General features: G+C 34.6%; 1 long non-coding RNA gene across 1 annotated transcript; it reads right to left on the bottom strand.

Annotated features, from left to right (window-relative positions):
- Nucleotides 1-13,227: 13,227 nt before the first annotated feature.
- On the bottom strand, nucleotides 13,228-20,445 carry LOC128549737 (uncharacterized). The gene is made up of 2 exons (XR_008367904.1): nucleotides 18,369-20,445; nucleotides 13,228-17,782 (listed from the first exon to the last, which is right to left on the bottom strand). It is a non-coding gene; the product is annotated as an uncharacterized LOC128549737 (long non-coding RNA).
- Nucleotides 20,446-21,173: the final 728 nt, after the last annotated feature.

The following is a 21,173-nucleotide window of genomic DNA, read 5'->3' as shown; positions in this document are numbered from 1 at the left end:
TGCAAGGGCAAAGGATGAGAGGGGCGATGGGGGTAGTGAGGAGAAAGAAGAAAGAAACGCCAACAACAAAGAAGACAACATACGCAACACAAAATACGAGACAGACAGAAAATATGTCAAAAAAATATTCTCAACATATTCTGGATTAAATCATCGGGATAATAAGCACGACTTGCGTACAAGCAATCGATCTGATCTTACATTTAAAGACCCACCACGAAATAAATCTATTCTTTTGTGTTTCAATAATGGTATTTTCACATGTTTGCAATAACGCATTGAGAAATAGAAGTATTTAGTCACAAATTGAAAGTGACATATATTAGGCCGAGACTATGTGTTTAATGTCTGAGTATGTAATTGAATATTCAATTCAATTGAATAAGTATAACAGCTGTTACATTTAGTTAAGTGCAGATCGTTATTTATCTATGTTTTAACACTATACTGTAGATTGACAGAACAATATTTCAAATTAAGTTGTAAAAATGCATTAATTTAGGAAGAGCCTAAATTATCTTTCTGTCATCTTGTAGTTTGGCTGTGTTATACATGTATTATCACGATATCACGAAGTTGATGTGTGTGTGTTGGAGGTGGGGTGCGGGGGAGGGGATTCACTTGGTTTTGGTAAGTCTTTCAGTCAACTTTCTGAGCTGACAAACCGGTGAATCGGGTAACCTGAAAGTCAGCTCCAATTTAAATCCAGATTTAAACCCGTTCTTTTTAACTAGAAAGTGGCTTAAACGCTTTGGTTGAATATTACTTGTTTTTACCACGCTGTGTACCTGTACTGTACGAAAACGTATTAAATTATTTGGCGACTTTTGGACCGTTCACGCTTCTGTAAAATCAACATTTATTGCAAAAAAAAGAGAAGTTAGAAAAATATCCATAAACCTTTGTTCCGCCACGAACCAGTTTGCATTTGTGTTTTTTTCCACGTGCAAACATTCATTCATAGATAAAAAGCCGGCATGTCATGCTCAACCCCAGATATTTTATATCGCAAGAAAGGCCAGTAAGCAAATAAGTCCACGCGCATACTTTTAAACAGGGTGTCCCTGCGTGCGAAGCTTGGATTAGTTCAATACAAGTGTGTACTTTCATTTTCGTTACCGGACAAGGCAGAAGAATGCATCGTATCTGCAGCCAAACAGATGAAGTCCGACAATGAAAATCTACTCGATAAACTTGAAGAGGATTGCAAGCTCCTTACGTCTGAAATAGAGAACTTGAGGCAGAGGTTTGACACAAAACAATATTTGGATAATGATCTGTTTATTCAAGCGGTACGAAGCCCGTGCAGTGTTTTGGAGTTAGAAGGTAAAATGAACAGCTTGATAACAAGAAAAATCCAAAAGAATGCTAGGAAAATTGAATTTTTTCTCAAGCATTACTAAAAGTGATGATACCTCTCAACTGGACATGCGCAAGCAAACAGAAGACCAGACAACAACTGACTCTAAAGAGCAGCCAACGAGGAATAAACAGAATAAAGAAAAAGGTATTTACTCTCTGTTTCTCGACATGACGTCAAATTCTGTTTCTGTCAATGAAATTTCTTTGGCATGTGTTCAGCGTATTTTGAAAGTATATGTTTTACCGAAATAGCAAAGATACCAATATACACAACTCTTTGCTTTAACACAAGGAAACCAGTTAGTTACTTTTTTGCTTTTTTATAATGAATGTAAAGTCTAGTCAGTCAATTTTTGATTTATAAAAGCATCCGGTACTAAAAAAAGTAAAATTTACTGTTGATTTATAGCAACTATTAACTCAAAAATGTACTTTTAGTGTGATATGAGTTTATGTATTTCAGATAAAGAAAAATGTATAGTTTTCAATGATTTTAATAAGATTTAATCCAGCCTGAAAACAGTGACAACATCTAGTCATAGTTTTTGCAATAGCAGCGGTATTATCTTTTCGTTAACCCATATCATATATTTTTAAGTCCCATAATGCTTTAAATATTATGTTAGAAACAGATAAAGAAACTGTCCAAATGGAAAATATGCATAATTTAATGGTTGGAAAAGCACTACTTTCAATATTACACATGAACTTATGCAGCTTGAACCATAAAGGGAGGTAATCAAAATAATGGATTCAGTAATAATTTCTGCAGTGTTGATAAAGTTTTCAAACTTATGACATATATATGAGAAAATGTTTATTGAAAATAGGATTTACTCAAAACATAATCTGTTTTATGTTAAAAAAAAATAAATGTGGCAGCCACAATTTAAACAATGGCATTATGGCTTTAAGGTAGTGGACCCGTAATGAGACTCCACAGTGTTGTAACGTGTTTTCGTTAGACAAAACTGCATTCTCTGGCGGTAAATATAAGTCAAGGAGCAAACGGTTTTCGCTTGAAGGATGGAGAATGCCGAAATTACACACGGAGAACAGGTTATATGCCCATGGTCTTACCCTTTCATAATCGTAAGAGGCGGCTTATTGAGTCTGAGCACTGTCTTGGTCTTATTGTATCTTTGTGTTTCAAGCAGATATAAAAATTAGATGGTATGCCTCATATTTTCATTTAGATATAATCCAAACTCTTAATTTCTTATCATTACTGTGTTAGTGCGCCGTAAAACCCAATTATAATATGACTAGCAATATTTCAATCATCACAACGATATTATGTTGACGTCATGTCGACGTAAAATTTGCGCCATGTATACATCTAGAGGTAGCGCTTTCAAATGTAATCAAATATTTTACGTAACAATATGTTTAAACGAAACGTCAAACTGCACAACTGTTTTGATAAATATACACATATACTGCGTTGGTTATTCGCATTGCAGAATAATTCACCATCATTTCCGCCTAAATTGAACTCTTCCGCAAGTCGTATTACCATTTCCGGTCATTGCGTGCGTGTATAAATAAAGGAGCGTGACGACCTACCATTTGGCGCCATGCATGCGCGAAGAAACAGTGACGACATATTTGATACAAATTTTATAGTGAAAGACATATAAGAATCAAAATATTAATTCATAGCAAAACAGAGTTTGAACACTATCTATAGACTCGGACTGTTATACGTCGTTCGAAATAATTTCACTCGCCCTCGATAAATTATTATGCCAAACGTATAACCGCCTATTGTGTATAAATAGTGTTAAGGAGGTAGGTTACCTTGTTACCAGGGTAAATTCAAATTAATTGAACCGCAGTGATTTTTTGTATTTCGTGTAATTAAATGTTTTAGCTGCTACAATCTCAGTTCCGTTTATCTCTCTCCCTTCAAGTACAATTTTTATCCAGGTTTGAAGTACATGACCCTCTTAGGGTATTTTATATAGAAAGAAGAAGGAAAATGCGGATATTTAACACTTTTCAGTGTATTTTGGTTTCATTGTTATCCGTAGAAGTCTGGATAATTAATAGTTTTACTAGTATGCGCATTAGCTTTCTAATAAAGCTTAAATGTATATGTCGCGGGGCTCGTGTTTCCATGGTAACGCATTTTCTCTCATTTTTTCAAGAATTATGTATGAAAACGGGGTTTTCGACGGCTTAGTGCCATTCTGTTATTGACCAACATGGAATATTTGGGTAATATGATTAGCAAAATACCAAGAACTTTACATGGTACTGTGTTTTTCTTAAAGTTTAGAGTAACCATGGCAACAGAGATGTTTAAAATAGCTTATATGTTGCTTTTTATCGTAATTTCTTTATAAAAAATATTATTATAAAATTATCTTTCTTGTTATGTAGCTTTAAAACATCTTATTTCTAACGTTAGTAATATTTTCGTATGAATTGCAGTTAATTTAACAAATTTCACAGCTTAAAATACTTACAGCAGTGCCCGTCGTCTGACATTTTTATTGAAAAAATCGTTCTGCATGCTGCTATTATTCTCATGGATATTGTTGAAATGAAAATAAAAAGCCGAAGCTGTGTTCCTTAAATAGACCAGTGTCAACACTTTTGAATTTTACAATTAGACATATAGGTCACGGGCTTCGTTTCTATGGTAACATCAATTTAATTCAAGACACCACAATTTTATACTGAAATTTGAACAATTTTAGAGCTTAGTTTTAGTATTTAAGTAACAAATTATCAACGGAAATGGGAAATAGGTATACAAAATCAAACCCTCCAATTTTTATTTGTAAATTTACCGTAATAAGTTACCTTTCAGCCAACTATATTCCCAATCACAGCAGTTACTATCACATATTTTCTTACATTCCGCAAAACATTTCAATATAATTACATAAAAGAAGCAAAATATTGATCATTTTTCAGAGCAAAAGACTAATAAAAAGTATTTCAGCAAATAATGACTGTTTAAAAATAGTTCAAATAAAGAAAAAGCACAGAATAACGTACATTTCAAAATAAAAGCCATTAATTTTGCGCGGTAACTGAACGTAAGTCTGCGTAAATGACGTTTTTTAAGGAAACTGTTTTAAAGCGTTTTTCTGGGGCAATTCATTCTTTTTTTCTGCATTTTTAAACCATTAAACAAAAATTGGAGGCGGTTAAAGATTTTTTTCCAAAAGAAATGGTAACAAACAATTTAGTTTGTCGTAAACTCGTCGAAAATCGTCACTTTAGTTTCCCGGTTTGGGGACTCGCATTACAAAACAAGGAACCCTACCCCCTTTAAAGCCGTCTTGCCTTAAATTTCATTAAATCAAGTAAAATTTAGATTCAAAAACCCCTGAAATGTAATGACAAGAAATTTCGCAGTGAAGAAATAAAAAACGGGAGTCAAAAAATGTGAATAACATTTCACTGTAAAAATTTTTAAAGGGCCCTGTTCCCAAAATTTCAGCCTTTCATTTTAAAATAAAGCCACATCTAATTGTACATATGCACAAAAGGGCCGCCAAGCTAGGTAAATTTGTTATAATTTCTAATTTTCTTCGAACTTTTTTAAAAAATCAAAATAAATGAATTAGATCTATATATCGACAATTTAAAACACGACCTGTTTTTTTTTCCAGTCACAAAAAAGGCGAAAAGTTGTGTGCTATTGTAAAAACAATTCATTTTTCTGCGTCACTTTATTACGTCATAGGTCAAACGGTTAGCGGCGCGTTGGGGAAAAGAAACCAAAAAAAAAACAGGCAAATTTTTGTGGAGTCGTCAGGATCTCTTAAAAATTTTTGTTACGTGTTAAAAACGTTTAGGTTACTCAAATATATTCCTTTTAGTGATTTGCTTTGAATAAAATCCAATGTTTATTCAACGAAAAATCACGGGATGAGATCTTTATTTCTAAATTTTTTAAATGGTTTTTTTGTTGTGTTTAAAACTTTGATATCGCCGCCTTTTCATGTTCTTACTTGTCATTTAAAATATTTCGGGGGGCCTCCGTGGCCGAGTGGTTAAGGTTTCGCTGCTTAAAATGACTTCCCCCTCACGATGTGGTTCGAGCCTCATGTGGCTTTTGTTTGAGGAAGAATACTGGGTTTTTCGGAAGGTCGGTGTTCTCCCAGGTGCCGCTGTGTTGAAAATGCCGGGGGCTCTGGTGTCTTCCTCCACCTCAAAGCTGGAAAGTGCCTATGACCAAAATTTGTGTCGACCACAAAAAAAATTTTATTTTTAAAATAGTTTCGAGTGTGTTTTAAAGACTTTGTGCGGGTCGATCTTACAAAAAGCAAGTAGGGGCCTATTTTAATACGACATTTTTTCATTTTTAAAAATAAAAGCGGCAGCTCCATTTCGTCGCAACAAAAAAAATGTTTTTTTAGATATTCTTGAATAATGCTTTATTTCTTAAAGGCTTTAAATTTAAAATTTCTGAAAACTTTTTGTTAGGAAACACATGAGAATTTTGATTTTTACTACTTTTTACAAAGCGTTTGTCAGTTTTATCCGGTAAACTGTCTCGTTTTTAAATTTCCCCACTTTTGAAGTCATTTTTTCACAACTTCGTATTAGCGTTTTGGTTACGACAGGGGGAAAATGTCTTTAAATTGCGCAAAGGGGCCCGGGGGTTTCTTTCCCCGAAGCGGTATCTTCTTTTTTCTTGTTTTGGAATTTTAAAATATTTTAGAAAAAAAAACTATTCTAATGCTCATTATGCCAAAACTTACTTGAAAAAAAAGTTTTTTCACCCAAATTTGGGGCCTGCTGCTTTAAAAGGAAAAAGTGGAAAAAGCTGTTTTTTCTCAACATTTTTTTTTTGCCATTTTTAAATGTTTTTTTTTAAAATTTAAATGTTTTATCTTATTTTTGAAAAATTTAAAAAATAAAAATTTTTTTGTTCCTGTTGTTATTGTTTGATTTTTACGAAAGCAGTCAGGGGTGTTGTTTGCAAAGCCGTGTACGGCCACCCTAAATTAACGTCTTATTGGTAATACTTTTTTTTTTTTGTTTAAACTCTTTGTTCTATATCTAGGACGCTTTTTTATAAATTTGCAACTTTGACTGTTTGCAATAGGGTTTATAAGTTGTAAATTGGAAGGGTATTTCATTTTAAAATATTTTTAAAAATGAATAAAAAAAAGAGAAACGTAAAAGATATGTTAGGAACGTATATAATAGTTTAAAATTTTTTCTTTAAAATTTGAATATACTACAAGTTTTTATCGAAAAACGTGTTCCGATCCCATTGATGACGAAATTTCGTTGTCTTTACAAAAAAACAAAAAGGTTTTTGTATTTTATGTTTTATTACTCCTCCCCTCTGGTTTTCATTGTAGCAAAAAATTTTCATTTTTTTTTATGACTCTTAAATTCCGCATTTTTCTTTGGTTTGGGGTCCGTGGGGTTAAAAAAAAGTGATGTAGCAGAAAAAAGTGCTATTCTTAAAAACAATTTGAAAAAAAATTTGGTTTTAGAAAAATACAGAAATCAGTCCAAATTTTACCATTTCTTTTCGGTCGTAAAAACAATTAATTCTAAAATATCGTCCCTGGATTGGTCTGATTAGCTGTAAATGTTTACCCACAAACAAAATTTAAAACAACAGTCCCCTTTAAAGTGTAGTATAAATAAAATCTTTTGGGAATACTCTATTCCATTGACCTCCAAAAGGTGGCATTCGCCTCGGTTACGAACATCATCTTAGTCAGGTCAAAAACTTGGATCTCTCTCTATCAACTTACAAACTTTTGCAATCAGAGTGTATAATTCACTTGTTTTTTTTTTCAGACGATAAAGGGCCCGCCAGGTCAGTGACGGCGGAAATTTTGTGTAACAAGGTGAAGGAAATGGGATGCTACCCGGTTTTACGGGGTGTGGTTTACACGTTGGGCAGGAATGTGTTGATTTTATCTAAAAAATTTACTTATTTCTTGGGGATAATTAAAGCTGGTTTAAGAACTTTCATTTATCAAAGAACGGAATGACGTTAGAAAACATTGTTTTCCGTCGCATTGGTTTGTTTTTTAAAGGAACCCGCATCAAAGTAAAATTTGGAACTGAAAGTTTTAAAAGTTAGAAAAATTTAAATTTTGTAAAAAAGGACTTGCATTAGCAAAAATTTACTTTTTTGCGGAATTCCTTACCAAGAAACAAACAATAATACTCGGTACCTCACGCCCCGCAAAATGTGGGACTTCGTTGATTTTTGAATTTAAAACATTTTTTTTGGGCGTTCTATCTGATTTGCAAAAAAAGTGTATAATGATATCTTAAAATGTTCAATTTACATCAAGTATAATGTTAAACTCTTTCGTACTCTGGTCATACGGTTTCGTAAAAAAAATTGAAAAAAAAATCACAACAAGGTTTATTTCATACGGACTTAGGCCATTTAAGGTTCCATGAGAAGCCATCGAATTTTTAAGTGAGTTATTGGAAAAAAAACTGAAGGAAGTTTTTATTAAAAATGAAAAATGTTGACTTGAGAAATTTTTTTTGCTAAAATATCTTAGGACACGGGACATTCTTATGCAACTCGCCGGCTATGTAGTTTTGACAACACGAAAATGACTCACGCGACTTCGCTTTTTCCCGGAAAAGTTGAAAATAAAAGGATATGCAAACTTGAAAACGAAAGCCCCTTTTGGTTGGTAAATACCGGGGTCACGAAGGGTCCCCCGTAAAAGTTTGCGGTGGTTCTTTTTTTTTTTTTGAAATTGGGGGTAAATTTTTCGCATTTTCAAACGTTAAAAAATGCCTGGGGTTTAGCACGCGTCGCTTTTCATTTTGCGAAAAAATTCTGAACTCAAATAAAACCAAAACCCCAGGGGTCCGTAACGGGCAAGGGTACCAAGATTTTTTGGAACTTTGTCAATCGCCCAAAAAGGCCTTTTTGTTTTTTCTGAAAGTGCAGTTAGCCCGGGTGTAAAATATTCCGTATTTGAGACTTCTACCCGAAATTTTAGAATTTTTTTTTCAAAGGGGTTTTTGTTTTTAAATTTTTTGATTTTACGGAACGTGGAAAAGGCCATCGCGCTTTTAGTTTTTCCGTTCAGGGCGGAAGGATTCTTTTCCCGGTTATTTTTTAAAAAAAATGAGGTTTAAAGGGGGACCTTCAAAATCCAATTACAAAAATCTAAATGGTTTCCTCCGGACTTTGACCTTTGAAAGAACGCATGATCGTTTCTATTTGAAAATTTTGTAAAAAAGTGGTAAAAACTTATGTGCCCAAAAAGAGGTTTTTTTATTTCTCGCAGGGTTTTCATTAGGGGGGGAAAAAAAAACAATATCTTAAAAAACTGTGCAAAAAGAAATCTTTGGGGTTTCAAAAGTTTCAGAGTCATAACGAGTGTCGTGTCCAAAAACCCCCACGCAAATTTCTTTCTCGACCTGTTTTGAAATGGAATTTTATTTTTTTGGTTGTTTGTTTTTGTAATTTTTGTTTTTCTTTTCCACCCAAAACCCCTTTCCCGGTAAGATCCTTAAAATACCAAATTTGAAAATAACTCTATGTTGTACCACAGAAAAGTGGGCTTGGTTTTTCCCACGGCATTATAAAAAAAAATTCAAATAAGTTTTTAAAGTAAAACTAAGGGGAGTTAATCTTTAAAAAAAATCCCCCCCCCCCCCCGGAAAAAAATGGTAAGTCCCACAAAAATCCTTACCGGTAGTGACTGGTCAAAATACCCTCAAAAAAGGATGTAAAATGAGTTGACTAAGAAAGTGGTCTCGTTTTTCCCCCCGACCAGTAAAAGAAAAAGTTACAAAACAAAAGGCCTTAATATGACATTGACCTTTGACCTGGCACCTGGTTCTTGCGAAGCACCCGTCCGTGGCGGTGAAACATTTGGCCAAGTTTCATCAAAATCCTTCCTTGAAGAAAATAGCCCGGGGCAGTCATTTTGTATCGACCTTTTTGGGCCCCTAAGTGTGACTTGACTTTAGACCAGGGGACCCGGTCTTGCGCATGACACCCGCTCGTGGGGGTGAACATTTGTGCCCAATTAAACAAAATCCCCCTGGGAGAAGAAATGCTCCGACAAAGTTTTTTTCTTGTATCCCTTTTACCTCTAATGTGCCCGCCTTAGACCTAGGATCTGGTTCTTGCGCATGAAATCCGTTTTGAGGGGGAACAATTTTCCAATTTCATCAAAGTCCCCCCATGCATGAAGAAATTAGCTCTGGACAAATCATTTTTGAAATTTGACTTTTGACCCTTTAAATGGACCTTGACCTTAGACCCAGTTCTTTTTGGAAGACACTCCGTCCTGATGGTAACAATGTGCCAAGTTTCATCAAAACCCTCCAGCATGAAAAGTTCTCCCGGACAAAGTCGTGGACGCCGCCCACCACCCGCCCGCCAGGGGCGTTCCCAAATAATCCGTTTTTTAAACGGGCGTATAAAAAGCCCTGTAAATAAACAGTTACAATGTAATGGTAAAAATGTTGATTTTGTATGCCTTGTTTACTCGGAGGAATAAGGCATTTTGTGAGTTCCTGTGGGGGTGAAAAATCATCAAAAAATGTTTGAATGGACAAGGCTAAATTTTGATTATTTAAAGGGTCAAATCCAAAAGTGTAAGGGGCTTTTGGGGGGGGTTTTTTTAAAATTTGGGCCCAAATATATTCCCCAAACATTGTCAAAGGTTTGGTGAGTCGGATGTGAAAAGTTTGCTTTGGAGCGGACAAGGGTAAATTCGTTTTCGATAATTCAAGGGCCATAATCAAAAAGTCTTTGGGCGATTGGGTGGTTACGAACTTTGGCGAATTTATGCCACAAACATTTACAGCAAATTTGTTGAAGATCGATGGAAACTTTGACTTAGAGGCGACTTTCTTTTGGACGCCGACCCCGGCCCCCCACTGGGTTACATAATCGCCCGCTTTTTCAGAGATGGGCGAAAAAAAAAGGGGAAAAAGGGTTGCTCTAATTTGTTTTATCATCACGTCAAAACTGCCACAGTTGCTGGGTTTTTTTAAAGATCTTTTTTCAATATTGCATCAAAACTTTCGAAAAACCCAAGGAAATATTTCAGGGGGGTCTTAGAAAAGTGTTTTTGATTGGCTGGTTGATAAAAAGTTATCTTTTCTCTGAAAAAAGACGAATGTTGGTTTTGGACCAAAGCAAAATTACGTAAACCTGCCAAATTTGTGTAAAGGTCGTTGATCAATTGAATAGCAGGGGGTTGCATCAATTTTGTGTAATGGCATTTATCAAGAATGTAGGTGTTGAAAATACCTAACCTATCGGTAAACTTTAAGTTTGTGTGGTTGTTTTGCCCCGATGAAGAAGTTCTCCCCCATTCAAAAGATGTGCCGAAGTAAATGAGGGGGAAGTGATTTGAAGTCAGGGACCTTAACCACTCGGCCACGGGGGCCCTGGCAAGGGTTCTAAGTCAGCGGCAGTCTGCCACGGAGGCCCCCACCTTGGTATTAGAGTCTGGGGCATAAACATGATAATTCAATAAACGACAAACATTTTAACATATTTTTATTCAGCAAAATAAAATCACTATCCTTAACAATTATCGAATGAATAACCTTTCAATACAATTAAAAGTATCTTTTTTTACATTTCTTTTTTCTTTTAGGAAATATATGACCAATTTTAAAAAAAATTTTCCCCAATACTGGTATATAGAAAATACTTTATCGACTAAAAAGATAATATAATTGAAAAGAGACAATTGGTTATATAAAGTGATGAAATGTTAAGTAATGCACATACCCCAAATTTTTAAAATTATACAATGGACCTTTCTTTTTGGTGTAAAGCAGAAAAACAAAAAAATGTTAGAAGTATTTTTTTACACAGTATTTCTAAATTGGCAATATGGTCTGGTAAAACAATTCAACTTTCTGATCATTTCAGCCAGAAACCTGGTAAATTTTACAAAGTCATTTTCATTCTAATAATTCAGACTAGAAATTTATAAACACAGTTTTAAACACCAAAATCTTTACTCTTGCAAAAACCCTATTTTTATTCCACCCATGAAAAAATTAAAATTTTGAATTTAAAAAATTGTAACTGAACACATTTTTTTTTCTATCCGAAAAAACACGTTTTCTATTCTTTTTTACGAAAAAAACTTGCGTTCTATTTAAAAACTACTTAAATTTTTATATAAAATATTGTTCACACGAAACAATTTTGTCGTTTCTATTAAACACACTTTTGTTTTATACTGAGATACAGTCTTGTCTTTTGGCGTGTTCTAAAATAAACCGACTTATTTCTTTTTTCTACAACGAAATTTTTCAGTTATTGAAAACCTCATTCTTCAAAACGAACATATTTTTTTTCTCGTTTCTGAAATAATTTAAATTTTTAAAACTGAAAACACTAAGTCTTACCCGCCCGCTGACTATATCGGCCCCTATGGTGCAATGTCGGAAAAGTCGGCAAAAAGTGCGAGAGGACCGGGTCGGGGGCCCTTTTAAATGCCCAAAATATTGAAATCGGTAATTTGACCATCATTGTAAATATTTGTATTGGATTGAGATCGGGCCGATATTGGATTTTCCGACTACTATTTTTTCAAAAAATCTTTATAAACGTGAAAAAGAATCTAATTGTTTTTTTTGTGCTTATTTATTGGCAAAAATGTGTATCCGAAATTAAACAAACTTTGGTTTCAAATAAAATTTCTAGCGGTATTTATCAAACTTTTTTGTAAAAGGAGGTAATAATTGATGTTTTTATTTAAAAATGCCGCCATTTAAAAAAAAATTTTTAATTTAAAAAAAAAGAAAATATAAATATGTTGAAATTTTTTTAGTGTTAAGATATACGAAAACTTACATAACTGTTTAAAACATGTAGTATTATAGTTGTGAAAAATATTATTCAATAAAATCAAAAAAGCACAACAATGTGCGGACACATTTGTTCCAAGAAAAATAATCTGGAAAATTTTTAAAATATGTATTTTTATATTTATTTATTTATTTATTTGTTGGATTTAACGTCGCACCGACACTTGATAGGTCAAATGACGACTTTCCAGCTTTAATGGTGGAGGAAGACCCCAGGTGCCCCTCCGTGCATTATTTCATCACGAGCGAGCACCTGGGTAGAACCACCGACCTTGTATATTTTTAGAACACTTTGATAAAGCACTGCGTGTCACATTATTTCGCGACCACGATATGGTCTGCCAATATCGGGCCGATATGATTTTGATGTTGGCCAAATATCGTTTGCCAATATCGGACCGATGTCACTACGATGTTGGCCCAATACCGTCTGCCGACGTCGGTCCGACATCATTCCTATTTGCAGCCGATACTGAAGCCGATATCGGGCCGTTTAATAGACAACGACGTTGGTTTGATATCGGGCCGATACAGAATGCTGGCTGGGTATTTCTCTGTACTGGAGCAGACATAATATTCATATACTGAAACACGTTATAAAGTATAGTTTGTTTTGGAAAAACATGTCCATTTTATATTAATATATACAATACAAACATTTTCAATAATCAAATATATATAAAATTAAATAAAAGAAATAAGAAAAAAAGCTACACATCACAGAATACAATCAAAGAAATAAAACCCTATAACTTATTGTTACAATATCAGTCTATTTAGACATGAAATATAAGAAAAATCAGATTTACAAAAAAACTAATTAAGAAAGACCAAAAAAACGATTTTGCAATACTTATTGTAATACTGATTATCAACAAGAGCTGTCATTGGACAGCGTGTTCGACTATTCTCAGTGCTTGATAGTATAATATAAGCTATGAGTAAAACTTAAACATTACAATAAGCATATTCTAAGTCGAAAAGGGGCCATAGTTCTGTCAAATGCTTGATAGAGTTGCCTCCTCCTTTTTACAGACTGGGGTCATGATGGTAAACAAGTATGCAAAATATCAAAGCAATATCTCAATGGACTTTGAAAATATTTGGGGTGGTACGCAAACTCTAACATTACAATAAGCATATTCTAAGTAGAAAAGGGGTCATAATTCAGTCAAAATGATTGATAGAGTTGCCTCCTCCTTTTTACAAACTGGGGTCATGATGGTAAACAAGTATGCAAAATATCAAAGCAATATCTCAATGGACTTTGAAATATTTGGGGTGGTACGCAAACTTTAAAATTTGTGTGACGCTTACGTTCACGCCGACGCCGGGGCGAGCAGATACTCCCCTAGTCGAGCTTAAAAATCTGTAAGAAAACTTTGCCATGGATATTTTCAATACTTAAATATGTTTCTGATATTTCCCTGTTACTGTCTATACTGAAACAAGACTTACTATTCTATTATTATTCTATAATACAGTCTTATCCTTTAGCCTGCTAAATTTCTAAATTGACTGGTGCATCATTAATTTGGGAAGTGCCATTTATTATTCAAAAGGATGTTCACTGAAAATTTACTAACTGAATAGCGAACAATGCCGACCATGATCAGACTGCACATCTGCATTTGTCGCAAAGGCAGAATCACTTGTCGCTGGTAGGCTTAAAGTTATTCCTATAAACTAGAATAGAACTCTTAGACAAAAACACAATTACAGTTTTATACTAGAAAATACTTACTGTTCAATACTTAAACAGACGTATAGTTCCCTACTAAAATATATTTTCGTGCTGAAACATGACGTTGTTCCATACTGAATCAGGCTTTTTATTCCATACTGAAACACTTACAGTAATCCTATTCAGTACTAGAACAGACGTATAGTTCCATACTGAAATTGATTTTTTCTATACTGAAATAAGACTTTTTGTTCGAAACTGTATCTAACTTTTTTGACTAAATACTGCAATGTTATTCAGTACTGAAACAGACTTCTTCTGTTCCATACTGTAAAGACTTTTTGTTCTGTACTAAAACAGACCTATTGTTTTAAGAAAGCATAAATTGTAGAGTAAGATATTTACTGTGACGAAGACCTCGCCCAAAGAAAGGTTCCCTCACTACAAGACTTAAAAACCAAGTAAGAAACTTCTATGAAAGGGACGGTATCAGCAAAATGACCTCAGGTATGAAAGAAACAGTTAGTAGCAATGGATTGAAAAAAACAGAAAAGGATTCTGTCTGATAGAATTGACAAAATCCATGAGAGATTTCTGTTTAAAGATATGTTACGCATCATGCAGCAGATAAGGACCATTTTGGGTGCATCAACCACCGGAAACTGATAGAAACACATGTGTTTGTAAAAGTCATGAAACATGCAGTTTTAAGTGAACGCTTTATACAGCGCAGACATTCTACCATCAACGAGATTAAATGATACCGTTAAAATTTTCGCATGTAACATAACAAGTGTAGATTGCATGAACAGGAAATGTGATAAATGCAGACATAAGCCTTCAGAAGAATAAGTAAAGTCGATGAAAATGAAAAAATTTCATGGTGTTAGTGGCAGACAAAGAAAGAATCCAGGAATATAAAAGGTGAGAAAAAAGACGCAATAGTGACTGTATAAGAAGAGGTTCTGGACAATGTCGGATCTTTATTTGAAAATTTTGACACAGAAATGCAAAGATTCAAAACATACACACTTAATATAAAATCCAGTTGGATCACTACACTGCATCTCAAAGAAAATATGCAGACAAATGAAGCCTTGCACACACTGATTTCGCTGAAAACTTCCCTGGAAAACTGTCAACAGAAATCTACAGTATGCAGTATCCAGTTTTGTGCTTCAAAATCCCAGATAACACTTCACACTGGTGTCTACTACACAAATAAAATCCCAGACTTCTTGTTCAGTTTCAGATTCCCTAGATTATAACCCAAGTGCCATCTGGGCAATGTTTGATCTTGTGCTTGATGCACAGAAAACATCCAAACTGACTTGATACATTTTTTTTAGTTTTGTCTGTCCAACATAGCGTATTTTATTCTCATTATCATGCAATTATTTGACTAAAGTTCATTATGATCAACTACTGACTGTGCACATTGTAACGCTACAGACCTAAGAAAGAGGTACATTTTTACATATGTATGTATGTATATTTTGAACATTAAAAATTCCTACATAGAAGCAAGCTTGCGCATTCGTGCAAAACTTTCACATGACATTGATTGAGGCTGGAAATACATAGGTATATAATAACTAGCAATATCTCTCAGACATCATTTTAACTGTCTCCCGGAACTTTTGCCAAATTCAAGCCCTAAACCCTGCCTCTGTATGGGACAGTGCATACCTGTTTTAACTGAAGAAGTTGGTTCGGGTTGTAATGCAGGTGAACCCTTTAAGATTGCATTATTTGTATTTTAATATATCAGAAATAAACAGTTGACAACAATTTGCAAGAAGTGTTTCAAGAGAAAGCAGTTTTGTTACAAAAGAGTTTGCATTTGTTGTAGATAATAACGTAATTGGCCGCTATGACAGTTATCTACAGGCTATTTCCATCCTATTCAGTGTATATTATGTCTTCAACCTTAGAATTCCTACAAAGGTATGAAACGATGTTTAATAGGAATTTCATTTGACAACAATATTTGCTGTAGATGTAAACATTGGTTGAAATTAAGAAATTTGTGTTGGAGAGGCACAGAATGCAAAAGCTGCTTTCATTGTTTGACTCTTGAGAACATTGTAGAAGGTACAATGTTGATCTTTCAGGAAATTTTGTTTTTGAAATTGAGATGATATCAACCTGGATCAGGAAAAAACAAAATTTAGACACGTACTAGTCATGTATTAGAACTTGAGTACAACCGCAGTTTTATAAAATCAAGAAATATTTCTTTTTTTGTTGAATCACAAAATGTTGATTACAGATAAAGTAGGTCAGGTGGGGTCAAAAATTAAGTTGTCGGAAAACCACATATTACAAAATTCTTTTGAACTCTCTTTTGTCCAGATGACAGACTCTGACTTCTGTGTAATTTGATGCGAATAATTTTCTGTCTGGTTAAATTTTTAACTCTGATCAAACAAGACTAGATAAAATCGCCTCGGTAGCCTAGTGGCAGAGCGTCCGCTTCGAGTGCGGGAGCTCGCGGGTCCGATCCACGGCCGCGTCATACCAAAGACATAAAACATGGTACTAGTAGCTTCCTCGCTTGGCGCTCAGCATTAAGAGGATAGTGCTAGGACTGGTCAGCCCGGTGTCAGTATAGTGTGACTGGGTGGGGTATCATGCCACGTGTCTATGGCGTGATATTCCAGTGAGGCAGCACTATAAAGTTGGGCGTTGTGCTCACTGCTACAAGCAGACACCGTCGTTTATATGACTGAAAAATTGTTGAAAAAGACGTTAAACACGAACACACACACACATACACACACACACACAAAATCTTAAATATGCGCTTGTCATTTATGTGTAATCAATTTTCATAGTTTTCCTAATAAAAAGTTCTGGATCTGCTAGTAGTGCTAAAGTAGGAAGAGCAGTCATCGCGGTGCAAATCATCGTGCACGTGTGAAACACGTCGAAAAATTAGGGGCAATCATCGTGGAGCAATCATCGTGGGGCAATCATCACCCAGACCCGTGACGCGTTTACCACGTGACAATTATTTTTAGGTCATGAGTCACGCGTAGGGTGGAAGATCTCGCTTCTACTAGGCGTATAAAAAGTCGTCGTTCTTTTTCAAGGACATCATTGTACATGTGTTAGTTCTCTTAGTGAATCTATTTATGGAATTTAACAATAGAGACGTGTTACCTCCTAATTTATGAAGAAGAATTTATTAGGATTTTGCTAGAAAGCCTCGGATTTCTTTAATACACTTACTGGAATTTGAGTTGTATGAGCTCGCGTTGTTCTCTGTTTTACCTACAGATTTCTATTCTGCCTTATACAGCGATCTGAAAATAAGAAATTGGTTGAATAATTCAGAGACTTTTGAAAAGCTTAGATCTGTCCTAACTGAAGTTAATGAAAAGGATCACTGCAACTTTAACCTCGACGCCATTAGCGTAACCAATTGGATAACGTATGTAGTTGACAATGTGAAGGTGTATAAAAGAATTCATCACTGGAGAACGGGAGGTGAAATTTCAATTACATATCAGTGGTCGTTTTTACATCTCGAACAGAGTAATTCGTGTGAAAATAACCTCTTCACAATTTAAACATGGAAGATAAAAAGAAAGACCAAATTTTAGAACGATATTATTTTGAAGCGAAAAATCCCGCCGCTCATGCAGGTGCTCAAAAGCTGTTTAGTGTTCTAGAAAAAAAGTACCCCGGAACATCACGATCAGCTACGTAAAACAGTGGCTTAACGATCAAGATGCATTTCCGTTGCAGAAGCCACGACGTCACAAGTTTAAAACGCCAAATGTACGAGTTACGGCCATTGGAGAACAATTGGACATCGATCTTCTTTCTGTGTCTAACCTAGCTGATGAGAATGACGGTGTGCGATTTCTTCTTTGCGCCATTGATATATTATCGCGGAAACTGTGGATGAGACCACTGAAAAATAAGACGGCAAAGGTCGTTTTAAGCGCTATGAAAGACATTCTCAGTGACATGGCACCAATAAAAATAAAAACAATCCGTGCGAATAAAGGGAGTGAGTTTTCCAACCAGTGGTTTAGAAAGTACATGAAAGACAATGACATCTACTTTTTTACCACAAATACTCCCAAGAGTAATTTTGTGGAAAGAAGTCAACGGACTTTGAAAGAACGGCTGTACAGAATGACGAGACACAAAAGAACCTATCGTTTTATTGACGATCTTCAACATTTTTTTTTTAAGCATAAACGCGAGTCCACACCGAGGATTAAATGGTTTATCTCCTTACGAGACAACGAAGCCGATGTTTGGGCGCGAATGTATTTAAAAAAATCTAATAAAAAATGAGTAAACCTACATTCCATTTCAAGATCGGAGATCTCGTGCGCATTAGTTTTACCAAACAACCTTTACAACGCGCTTATCAAGAACAGTACACCACAGAGATATTTAAAGTAACAAAAAGACTTCTAAAACAATGTACTAGAGATTCGTTCAAAAAGAAACCTTATATTCAATTATCACTAAAAACTGTACTTACTAGTTCTGTTTCTTTTCGAGTCTTTTCTAAAACCAAACCTACCGCGAACTTTTGATAAAAATCCTTCTTGATCGTATTTTGCTTCCATTTTATAAAGTTACTGTTGAGAGTAAAATCATAAATGTCGATAGTGACTGAAAATTCGCTTCATTTATATAGAGGAGTACCACAAGGCGTTGCTTTACACCCTATTAACTTTGTGGTTTTTAAGGCGACATGATGTCTAAAAATTTGTTTTGAAGACAGGAAACGTGTCATTAAACTTGTCATTTCGATCAGATAAATGTTGATAAATGAGCTTGTTTACTCGACACACCTGCTCTGTCAGCACATTTTTGTGGTTTAAGTGACGTCACTATGTTTAAAAAGACAGGAAATTCGTTATTTATAAATTGTCATTTCAATCAGATAAAGTTTGATAAATGAACTTGTTTACTCGACACACCTGCTCTGTCAGCGCATTCCTGCGGTTAATGTGTTGTCTCCTATTTTTGTTTTTCAACATGGGAAATGGCTTGCTAGTTTAAATCAGATTGTACTTCATAAAATTTGATAAACGATTATTTTGTGTACACACTTGCGTAGGATATAAGTCTTAAACATTTAAAGATAGGAAAAATACCATTTAACATGCTATTTTAATAAGATTATTGCTGATAGTTGATAGCAGAACTTCATTACATACAAAGTTCTACAGGTTAGCACGAAGAATGGTGCTGTTGAGGTACGTAGAAAAATTTAGTGTACTTTAACCTATTACTAGACAAACACCGGGTAAGAGAAATGGCATTTAGTAAGGATTATTGATTATCTCCCTTTATACTCTTCAAATACTAAATCATATTCGGTCTGTTTTATAACTACGCCTTAAAATGTGGTGCAAAATTGGACTCATTTTAGCAGCATTTTCATCTTGTATGGCAAACATTTCTTTGCAAAATCTTTGTGATGAACAATACACGATTCTCCTGTATTGCGATAGTGGTGTGTTTGATCCCAACGTGGAATAAACATTTGTTTATGGAAATTTAAATGATGAAATTAGCAGGATATCTTTTGAAAGATCCTTATCAAAATTAGATTTAAGAAATCTTCCAGGTGTGGACACCATCAAAGTTCAATCTGGAACTTTACCATGTTTGCACATACACCATCTTCAGACAGTTGAGGTCTTTGATGATAGCAATCGAAATGGAACGCTTTGCCGGGTAAGCACACTTAGCAAACTGCAACTTTACATGGCTACTTCAGTAAGAATCAGTGTAACATACATCAATCTGTAATAAAGGACCTTCGTTTATCTTGGTTATTCAGACTGACTTGAACATTAGCTTACTTGTTCAGACAGAATCTTATAACTACAAGGGAAATATTTTGACCAAGTTTTAAACAAATATCTTCACGACTTTTGAAGAAATATAAATTCTTATGTCGAAAGCTCGATCGGACAATTTCACCGGCCTGGTATATTAAACATCAGGTCTTATTAATATCTCTCTCTCCCTATGTTCTGGGGGCTTTATCTCACTCTTTCCCTCTGGTCAGATCGCTCTTTGTCTGTACTAGTAGAGGATGAACATGTCTACGTCTCCGTTAGGGGTTTGACATTAAAGGAAGATAGATAGATAATACATTGACTTTACTGGTAATGAAACTTGACATGTACAAATGTTTTTCCTATTAGAATTCAAACTTTATTTTTCTTATGAAATTGGGATTTTTTTTTTCAAAATTGGGAAAAAAACATACTTTTTGACATTGGGAACAGAGCCCAATAATGGCTATAAAAGTGACTGAAAAAAGCCCTGAACCGAGTCTGCTATTATTTTTCTTGGTTGCATTCTTTGCTTCTGAAATATCTTTTTACAGATTTTATTCAGTTATTTATAACAGAAGAGACAAAGTTGTATATCTTTATTTCCAGTCAGCAACTTCTCCTCAAGGTCAAATGAAAAATGAACATGGTCAAGCAACTACTCCTCAAGGTCAGATGAAAACTGAACATGATCGAGCAACTACTCCTCAAGGTCAGATGAAAACTGAACATGGTCAAGCAACTACGCCTCAAGGTCAGATGAAAACTGATCATGGTCAAGCAAATACTCCTAAAGGTCAGATGAAAACTGAGCATGCCCAAGCAACTACTCCTCAAGGCCAGATGATAACAGAGCAAACAAGAGGTAATTGGCAAATATATACAGAAACCTCTGATTTATTGAGTATTATTATTACTACGCTTAAACAACATAATACCACGTCTGAGAAAGAAATGAGGTCTTTCTCCCTATTTGCTACCAACAATAAATCTTCAGTAGAAGTGACAACTTATCAGTTTAAATTGTCCAATGGTAAAAAATCAAGTGAGGCATTATATGTTATACTACCCATTGTAGTTTGCATGGTGTTAATACTCAGTTCAATTGTTGTTTTCATAGTGTACAGAAAGTATGTATGTATCTGTGTAAAAAGACAGTTTAGTCAAAGGCTTCAGTGGGAGTCTCACACTTATAGCTTGAATAATATGAATGAAATTCAAGAAACAACTGATATGTAGCATTTTAATATTTGATTTATTAAACTCTTCATAATTATTTCATTATAAACTATTCTTTCTATAGTAATGCAAGTAAGACTATGTTACACAGATATTATAATGGAAATAATTTGTTTTTTATAGATTCCAATAAGATCATCACCATCATAACCATTGTAGTGCCGGCAATTATTATGATCATCATATTCTTTCTATTCATCATTATTAAGTGTAGAAAAGGACACAACCCTTCTTCAAAAGATGTAGAAATG

This window comes from Mercenaria mercenaria, chromosome 16 (assembly GCF_021730395.1).
Source record: "Mercenaria mercenaria strain notata chromosome 16, MADL_Memer_1, whole genome shotgun sequence".
Lineage (NCBI taxonomy): Eukaryota > Metazoa > Mollusca > Bivalvia > Venerida > Veneridae > Mercenaria > Mercenaria mercenaria.
The sequence above is the reverse complement of the archived record's forward strand: the minus strand, read 5'-3'. Positions and strand labels throughout refer to the sequence as shown.